This window comes from Oryctolagus cuniculus, chromosome 13 (assembly GCF_964237555.1).
Source record: "Oryctolagus cuniculus chromosome 13, mOryCun1.1, whole genome shotgun sequence".
NCBI lineage: Eukaryota > Metazoa > Chordata > Mammalia > Lagomorpha > Leporidae > Oryctolagus > Oryctolagus cuniculus.
This window is the reverse complement of record NC_091444.1, coordinates 1,905,805-1,913,371: the sequence shown is the minus strand read 5'-3', so window position 1 is coordinate 1,913,371 and position 7,567 is coordinate 1,905,805. Positions and strand designations below refer to the sequence as shown.

At 60.3% G+C, this 7,567-nt stretch overlaps 1 long non-coding RNA gene across 2 annotated transcripts; it reads left to right on the top strand.

The window, feature by feature from the left end:
• The first annotated feature begins 427 nt into the window (after positions 1-427).
• LOC138844908 (uncharacterized) lies at positions 428-3,554 on the top strand. 2 transcript variants are annotated; one of them, XR_011381322.1, is made up of 2 exons: positions 428-697; positions 3,161-3,554. It is a non-coding gene; the product is annotated as an uncharacterized lncRNA (long non-coding RNA). The 2 variants fall into 2 exon arrangements; XR_011381321.1 differs by lacking the exon at positions 428-697 and adding an exon at positions 2,147-2,492.
• Positions 3,555-7,567: the final 4,013 nt, after the last annotated feature.

Sequence of the window (7,567 nt, the reverse complement as noted above, 5' to 3'; positions counted from 1 at the left end):
CACTGGTTAAGGGCTGTGTGGAGAGCTGGCCGGCATCATTCCTGGGGGTGTCTGTGAGGGGGCTCAGTGGACCCCGAGGAGGACCCGCCCACACCGGCAGGGCAGGCGTCCTGGGTCCCCCATAGCCAGGCGAGCTCCGAGTCCCCGCGCTGCGGCCCCTGCCTCCTCCCGCCCGGGACCCCACAGCGTTCCTGGTGCTCAGGCCCCGCGATCTGAGGCTCTCAGCTGTGGCCGGGGAATGCCGGTGCTCAGGCCCCGCGATCTGAGGCTCTCAGCCGCGGCCGGGGAACGCCGGGCCGGCACCGCGGCTCTCCAGCTAGTGGCCCTGGTGACTGCACAGGCCCAGTCTGTCACATCCCCCACACAGCCCCCCACACCCCCTCAGTCCTGGCCCACGCAGAACCTGGAGGCCCCACCCTCCGGCCACGCCTCACTGGGCTTTGCTTGGGACATGTTCCTTGGCTCACGGCTGCAGGCGCCCTCAGGGGACAGACAATGTCCCCTGGCCTCTCTGTAGCAAGAACTCCCCGGAAGCGCCCCCCGCAGACTTCCTCCGGGGTCTCCATCGCCTGCATTCAAGTCCTGCGCTTGCTCCCCAGCCAGCGCCCGACGCAGGAGATGGGATCGCGGTGACTCAGCCCCGGGCTTGGAGGACACGTGTGGTTCCTGGAAAAACGGGACCGCAGGGCCATCGTAGGTCGGTAGGAGGGAGGTGGGAAGGCGGCAGTGCAGGGGGGAGGGGACCTGACCCCGCCTCCGGGGGCGCTCGTCCTGCCGGCCTGAGCCGGGCTGATCCAGAGCGCACTGCCCAGGACGTGCTGTGCCGTATCCTCCCTGGGTCGTATTACTCCACCTTGACCTGAAGCCAAATGATGCATAAGAGTTCTAAATTGGTTTATGGCGAGGGCCGGCGAGCTGATGTCATTTGTCAAACGTGGCACTCTAGAATTATCCACCCGCTTGAAACCATGCAAAGGCTTCTCCATGGAATATTTATGGGAACGAGAACGTGGCTTTGCGAGAGAAACAGAGCACCCTGCCACCTACTCGGCGCAGAATAGCCGAGGGCTGGTGCAGCCCCTGGCCACGGTGGCTGGCGACGGCCATGGGCTCCGAGCTTCGTGTCGGCGGCACTGTTAGCGGTGCTGAGCCTCTGGACACACAGCCGCCACCTTCCAGGTTCAGCCTGCACTTCCGGCTGGGACGCCCTCCCGTGCCGGAGCCTCCGGCTGGCTGTGGAGTACAACCCTGTTTGGAAGACCCTGCCCAGACGCACCCGGGGCTCCCTACAACCCAGCAGCTAGGCCTCCCCCCACAGCCCCTGACTCAGCAGGTCCGGGTGGGACCCAAGAATTCGCGTTTCAAACAAATGCCCAGGTCTGCTGCTGCTGCCGGCGGCCAGCGGCCCTGTCGGCTCTGGAGGCCCGGAGCTAAGGGCAGCTTCCTATCTCAGAGAGCTTGGAGAGAGCTGGCGGCAAAGGGCGGCGACAGCAGCCAAGCGCGTGCACGCCTTCGCACGCCCCCTCGGGCCTTAGATGAAAAGGTACCGGCGACCACGCACAGACCGCGAGGGAGAAAGGGGGACCCCTGGAAGGCAGGAGAACCCCTCCCTCGGTGGGGCACGGCCTCACAGATCAGAACTCCGAGGTGCGAGACTGGCGGCCTGCTGGTACGCAGAGCCGGGAGCCTGCTGGAGGGTACCTGCCACCCGCGTCCAGGAGAAGCCTGGGTTCTGTTGGGAAGCGGCCGGCACGCCCAGGAGTCTGAGACGGAGCAGCTAGCAGCGCCTCTGTCCCTAGTGGTTCAGGGTAGGCCCGGCTGGTTGTGCCTCTGCCACCACGCTAAGCACAGTCTACTCTTCTCCCCGCCCTCAAGGCCCGGGGGTCCCTGCAAGGTGCAGAGGTGGGGGCAGGGGGCTCCACGGGGTGTGGCCCGGTGTGCCAGCCACGCAAGCCGCACTGGCGCTCCCTGCAGGCTGCCGGCCTCCGACAGGGCGCAGCCCCCGCTGGCCGGTGACCACAGCCCTCAGCGTGTCGCAGTGCAGGTCCGTCCAAGTCCTGTGAAATCAGAAACTTCCAACTTGGTCTCGGGTTTGACACAGTCATTTCCAAGCAGAGCTATTAAAAGCATTGCTTACCGAAGGCCGTGCTCGGTCTGCGCGGGCGGAGGGCGCGAGGGAGGGGTACTGGCTTGGGTTTCCTCCGGCCGCGTCCGGGCAGGATGGCTGAGACGGCCTATCTCAGAGACGCGTGACTGGGCTGCCGGCCTGTCCATGAGACCAGTGTTCTCCTTGCCTGAGATCACCTGGGAGGGCCAGCAGCCCCCACCCCGCTCCCCGGGATCAGCTGCCAGGCCCCAGCCCGCAGGCACCCAAGGCAGGCTCTGGGGGGCGGCTGTGCGGGCAGGAAGCTCACTGCTCGGCTGTCGCCGTTTCTTCTTCTTCCTGCAAGCCACACACCTGCCCCATCAGGTCGGACCTGATCTGGCTTCCAGTAGGTTTTGTTGGGTCTCAGAGGGATTGTGTCACCCGGCCCTGAAGTGCACCTGCCCCCCAGGGAGCTGGGAGCTGTTTGAGGGCAGGGCTGCACAGAGAGTGCCTGGGGAGATGACTCGGCCAGAAAGAGCCGGTGTTTACGGGACGCATTCTAGAAGCTACCGTTTCCATCAGCCATTGCACTGTGGCTCTGACGCCAGCGCGCAAAGCTTGGGAGAGCAATAGGCGAGAATCGCAGAAAACCCGGAAACCAAGAGAGCAGAAGGCGGCTCCAAGGGAGTCACTTAGAAGTTGGATAAATGGAATTAAGAGTTTATTTTGCTGCCAAAGAAATCGCTTTTGAAATGCACGCATTTTCTCATATGCACCTTTTTCATGTGTTGTGCAAAAAACCCTCACATTTTTAATTGCATTTTCTCATGAACGTTTTGAAGCGCCTCCCTGTGTTAGCAGAACCCAGGGCTAATATTTTACTATTTCAGTCTGTGCTCGCCTAAACTTTTTCTATATACAAATATGTAGATTTTTAAGTAAGTGGAATCACACTGCGTATCTTGCTTTGCATGGTTTGGTTTTAACATTTTTATATAAATTTTTTCATGGCTTCACCATTTCATCAAAATTTCTTCAACAACATGTTTTTTAAACTATTTCCTTTCTCTTCAGATATCTAGATTTTTTTCCAGCTTTGGCCATGGTGACTAACGCAAATGGTGTGAGAAATGCAACCGTGCCCCTTTGAAGTCTGGCACAAATCGTGGAAACGCCTTCGGAAAGCCACGCCGGCTGCTGTGAGCGGTGCTCCTCCTGAGAGACACACGGATGTGCTGGAGCAAACAGAGTATCGCATCTCGATGTCCCTTTCTGGGCCGCCATGAACGCTGGCCATTTCTTAATGCCTTCAATGCATGTTTTTATCTCTTCAAATCGTCAGTAATGTTTGCTGTTCTTCCTACGAAGGAACTGATTTCCTTATTGATCATATGAACGCGACATAGCGAAGGCTGTTAAATCTTTACGCGTTAATAAAATACCACTTGGATTTTTTATGTGCAGAAAAGTTTACATTTTATGAAATAAGAATCTGTAATTTATGGTCAGATTCCTTTCTCAAATGTAAGATAAATATTTTTCTGAATTTTATTTTAATTTCTAAAATCACTGCTACGTTTTCTGCACTTACCCCTGAAATTCCTCTGGAATTTATTTGGTGCGTGGTGTGAGGTAAGGATCTTTTTTTTTTTTTTTTAAAGATTTGTTGTGCCAATCCGAAGCCAGGAGCTTCTTCCAGGTCTCCCACATGGGTGCAGGGGCCCAAGCACTTGGGCCATCTTCTACTGCTTTCCCAGGCCATAGCAGAGAGCTGGATCGGAAGTGGAGCAGCCGGGACTTGAACTGGGGCCTATATGGGATGCCGGCACTGCAGGCAGCAGCTTTACCTACTACACCACAGTGCCGGTCCCAAGGTACAGATCTTACACGTGCATCAGGGCCTTCCCCCAGGAGGCAGATCGCGCGCCCGCGAAACTCAGCAAGTCACAGGGCACAGAGTCAGAGCTGACGGCGCGGCACGAATCCCCAGAGGCCGTTCTGCCTGAGGTGGGTGGGATCCAGCGAAAGGGGCCTGTGCCTCCGCAGTGCCGAGCCAGGAGGTGAAGCCAGCTGTGGCACGCTGGCCTGGAAACGCAGGCGCACAGTCATTCCAGTGCAGCTGTCTGCTAGACCCCACGTGCTGGGTCCTCACGTACTCACTGGCGTTTGCGGGGCAGCCCGTGGCAGAGCCCTCGCGGGTGCGGAAATGGCTGGAATCGTGAGTTGTGTCGGAGGACGCGGCCCCAGGAGGTCTACACGGCACACGGAGAAGCAGTGCAATTCAATGTGCTTTACGTAGTTAGTGATTCTTCCAAACGCAGCCAAGTCAGAAGTCACACGGGATAGAGCAGCGCCATCGGGGAGCGCGAGCACAGGAATTTCCGGCAAACTCCAGAGGTTATTCAAGGAGGAGCAGAATACTTCCCAGGCTTTCCCAAGGAGGGCGCCGTGGCCGACAACGCTACAATACCACGTCGCTATAACCCAGTAATGCTACAACACCACAACACTGTGGCTGACAACACTACGATACCATGATGCTATGACCCAACAACATTACAACACCACAACACTGCAGCCAACAATGCTGCGACAGCACGACGCTACAACACCACAACACTATGGCCGACAACACCACGACACTGCGACGCTACGACCCAACAATGCTACAACACAATGCTACGACACCACGTTACTATGGCACCACGACACTACTACAGGACAACAGCACAACACCACAATGCTATGGCAAACACTGCTACAACACCACAACACTGCAGCTGACAACACTATAACACCACAACACTATAGATGACAACGCTACGACAACATGACACTACGGCCGACAATGCTACAACACCATGACACTACAGCCAACAACACCATGAACCCACAATGCTACGGCTGACGACACTACAACACCAGGACGCTACAACTGACAATGCTACGACACCATGATGCTGTGGCCGACAAGGCTACTTTGGACGCGATCAGAAGTTGCAGCCTGGCGCAGCCCCCAACCTTAAAACAGATTCTGCAATCTATCAGATGCCCTGTGGGTCCCAGCCACACTTCACAGAGCCCAGGCTCTCACCAATCAGAATGCGTTGAGCTGACCCACTCCGGAACTGCCGGCACGGAATTCTGCCTGAGGGCACTGAGAGAGCGCCCCCCACGCCTCAGGACGCCCACGGCCTCAGGACGCCCACTGCTGCATCCGTCACAGGAACAGAGACCTCGTCTCACATCCCCCACGTTCTCCCCCAGCCTGCCCGCCCTGCAGGTAATTCTGCCGGCATGAAGGACACAGTTCTGAATTCCCAACTCCAACTCTTCAGTACCGAGTGATACTTTATTTCCTGTTGTATCCCCACAGAGACACAGAGAGACAGAGTGCTCTCACGAGGACCCAACGCCCTAGCAGCCTGCAGCAGTGGAGCTGAAGCCGGGGGCTGGGAACCCGGTCCAGGGCCCCCACGTGGGCAGCAGGGACCCAGGCCCCCCCCACCGCGGCCCGCGGGGTCTGCGTTAGCATGAGGCTGGGGGCAGGCCTCTGGGCCGGGGGCGAGTGGTGGGAGCCTGGAAGGACGGGCGGACATGACCAGGCTGGAGAGCCTGGTTCAGGGTGGGACCACTATGGACGCTCAGACAAGGACAGGAAGCAAAGACAGAAAGCTGCCCTCCTGTCTCAGGCCTGAGACGTGGGCCCTGTGGGACTCCTGAACCTCCCAGACGAGGGGGTCAAGCGGGGGCTCCGGACGTTCTAGAACCACCCGCTTGCTCTTCGGGATGGGCGGCCTCCCAGGACCCTGCTGGGCCCCGCGCGCCCTCAGTCCAGGCTCGGTCATGGGGGAGGGGCGTGGCCAGAGGGGTGGGCTTTTCTCGTGAATCCGTCTCCACGGCGGCCCTGCGGCCAGTGCAGGCCACACAGAAGGGCCTTCCCCGGGCTGCGTTCTCTCCTGCCTCCCCACCATTCCCACACCTGCACAGCCGGGGCTCGTGGCAGCCTAACCCTGCCAGGTGTCACTGACCTGCTGAGGAGGTCCTTATTCCTCCGTCCAGTTGTCACCTAAATCCTGGATGCAGACTGAGGGTCCTTAGCGCGCGGCGGGCCCTGGAGCAGCCCTGCTGCCGGAAACGCGTGGGGTGGGAGCCAGTGATCGCCAGGGCAAGAGTCTCCGGGGATTGGAGGCCGGGGGTGGGGGGGTGGCGGGTTCTGCCTGGGGCCCTCCTCCGCCGTGGGCCACGTCTCACGCTTCATCCGCAGGCTGCTTCTTCACACCCCCTGCCGGCCGCCCACCCGCACAGCCCACGCCCGCGCCCCAGCAAGCTCGCTTCTGTCCGCACCTCGCGCCTCCCGACAGCATCCACCTGATTCTTGAGGCCAACGTGGGGGAGGGGACCTCTCTAGAATAATCGGCCTGTCGGGGAGGGGGTGCTTCCAACCAGAGCCACCTGCTGGCCGCCTGACCCAGCGCCTGCTGATGAGGCCAGTGGTTTCCCTCCGGGGTCAAAGGTCAGCACCCCGGCTCTGGGAAGGGCTCCTGGGGCCCGTCCACCCGACGGACAGCAGAGGGAGGAGAGGAGCCGCGGATTGCCCGTAAGCTCCGTCTCAGGGACCCAGGAGGAAGTGGCACCAGACACACAGAGGGGCCGGAGGGAGGCGGGGCAGGGGGCCCGGCAGGTGCTGAGAGCCCAAGCTGCTTCCTGGCGTGAGGGCTGCGGTTTGGGGCAGAAGGAGAAGCAATGTAACCCTCCCCCCATCCTGGAAGTTTAATTTTGGCGCCGGTATCCCCAGACGAAAGGAGAACAAGAAGTGGCCAGCGCCTCGCCCGGCTCCCGGCTTCGCAGGGTTTAGCCGTGTGTGTTCCATGCTGGCTCCGTCACCGGGGGCCCCACCGACCCGCTCCTTTTGTTCTCTACCTGGCCTGCCGAACAGCTGCCAAGGGTTTGGCGTGTTTGTTCCTCTCAATCAGCACGGAGCAGTTCCACCACAGAGCCATGGCCACGGCGCAGGGCTGCACTGGGCGGGGAGCTCCTCCAGGGCACTTGCTCCTGTGAGCAGCTCAGCACCCACCAGCCCTGCCGCACAGGACGCCCGAGGGTCCCGGCACATGCACAGGACCCCCTCTCTTGGGGCAAAGTCGCCAAAGCCAGAGACAGCACCGGTGCCTCTCCGGGCTGCCCGGAACGGGGGCGCAGGGGCAGGCTGCCTGCGGGGGCCGGGCCGCATTCCTGCAGCCCTCCTCCTCAGGGGTAGGGGCTTCTAGTGGGGATTCCTTCCTTGGAGGCAATGGCTCAGGGGGGCAGGAGGCCACGGGGAGCAGGGGTGGAGCGGGGGGTGGGGGGACAGTGCGGGGGGCGAGGTGGCTTTAGAACGAGGGGCCGTGTGGTTTGAGACGCTGCTCCTGCCAAAGCACCCCTGGATGACTGTGTGTGTTTTCATTCCCACGCCGTGGAGAGAAGAAATCCCGGTCTTTG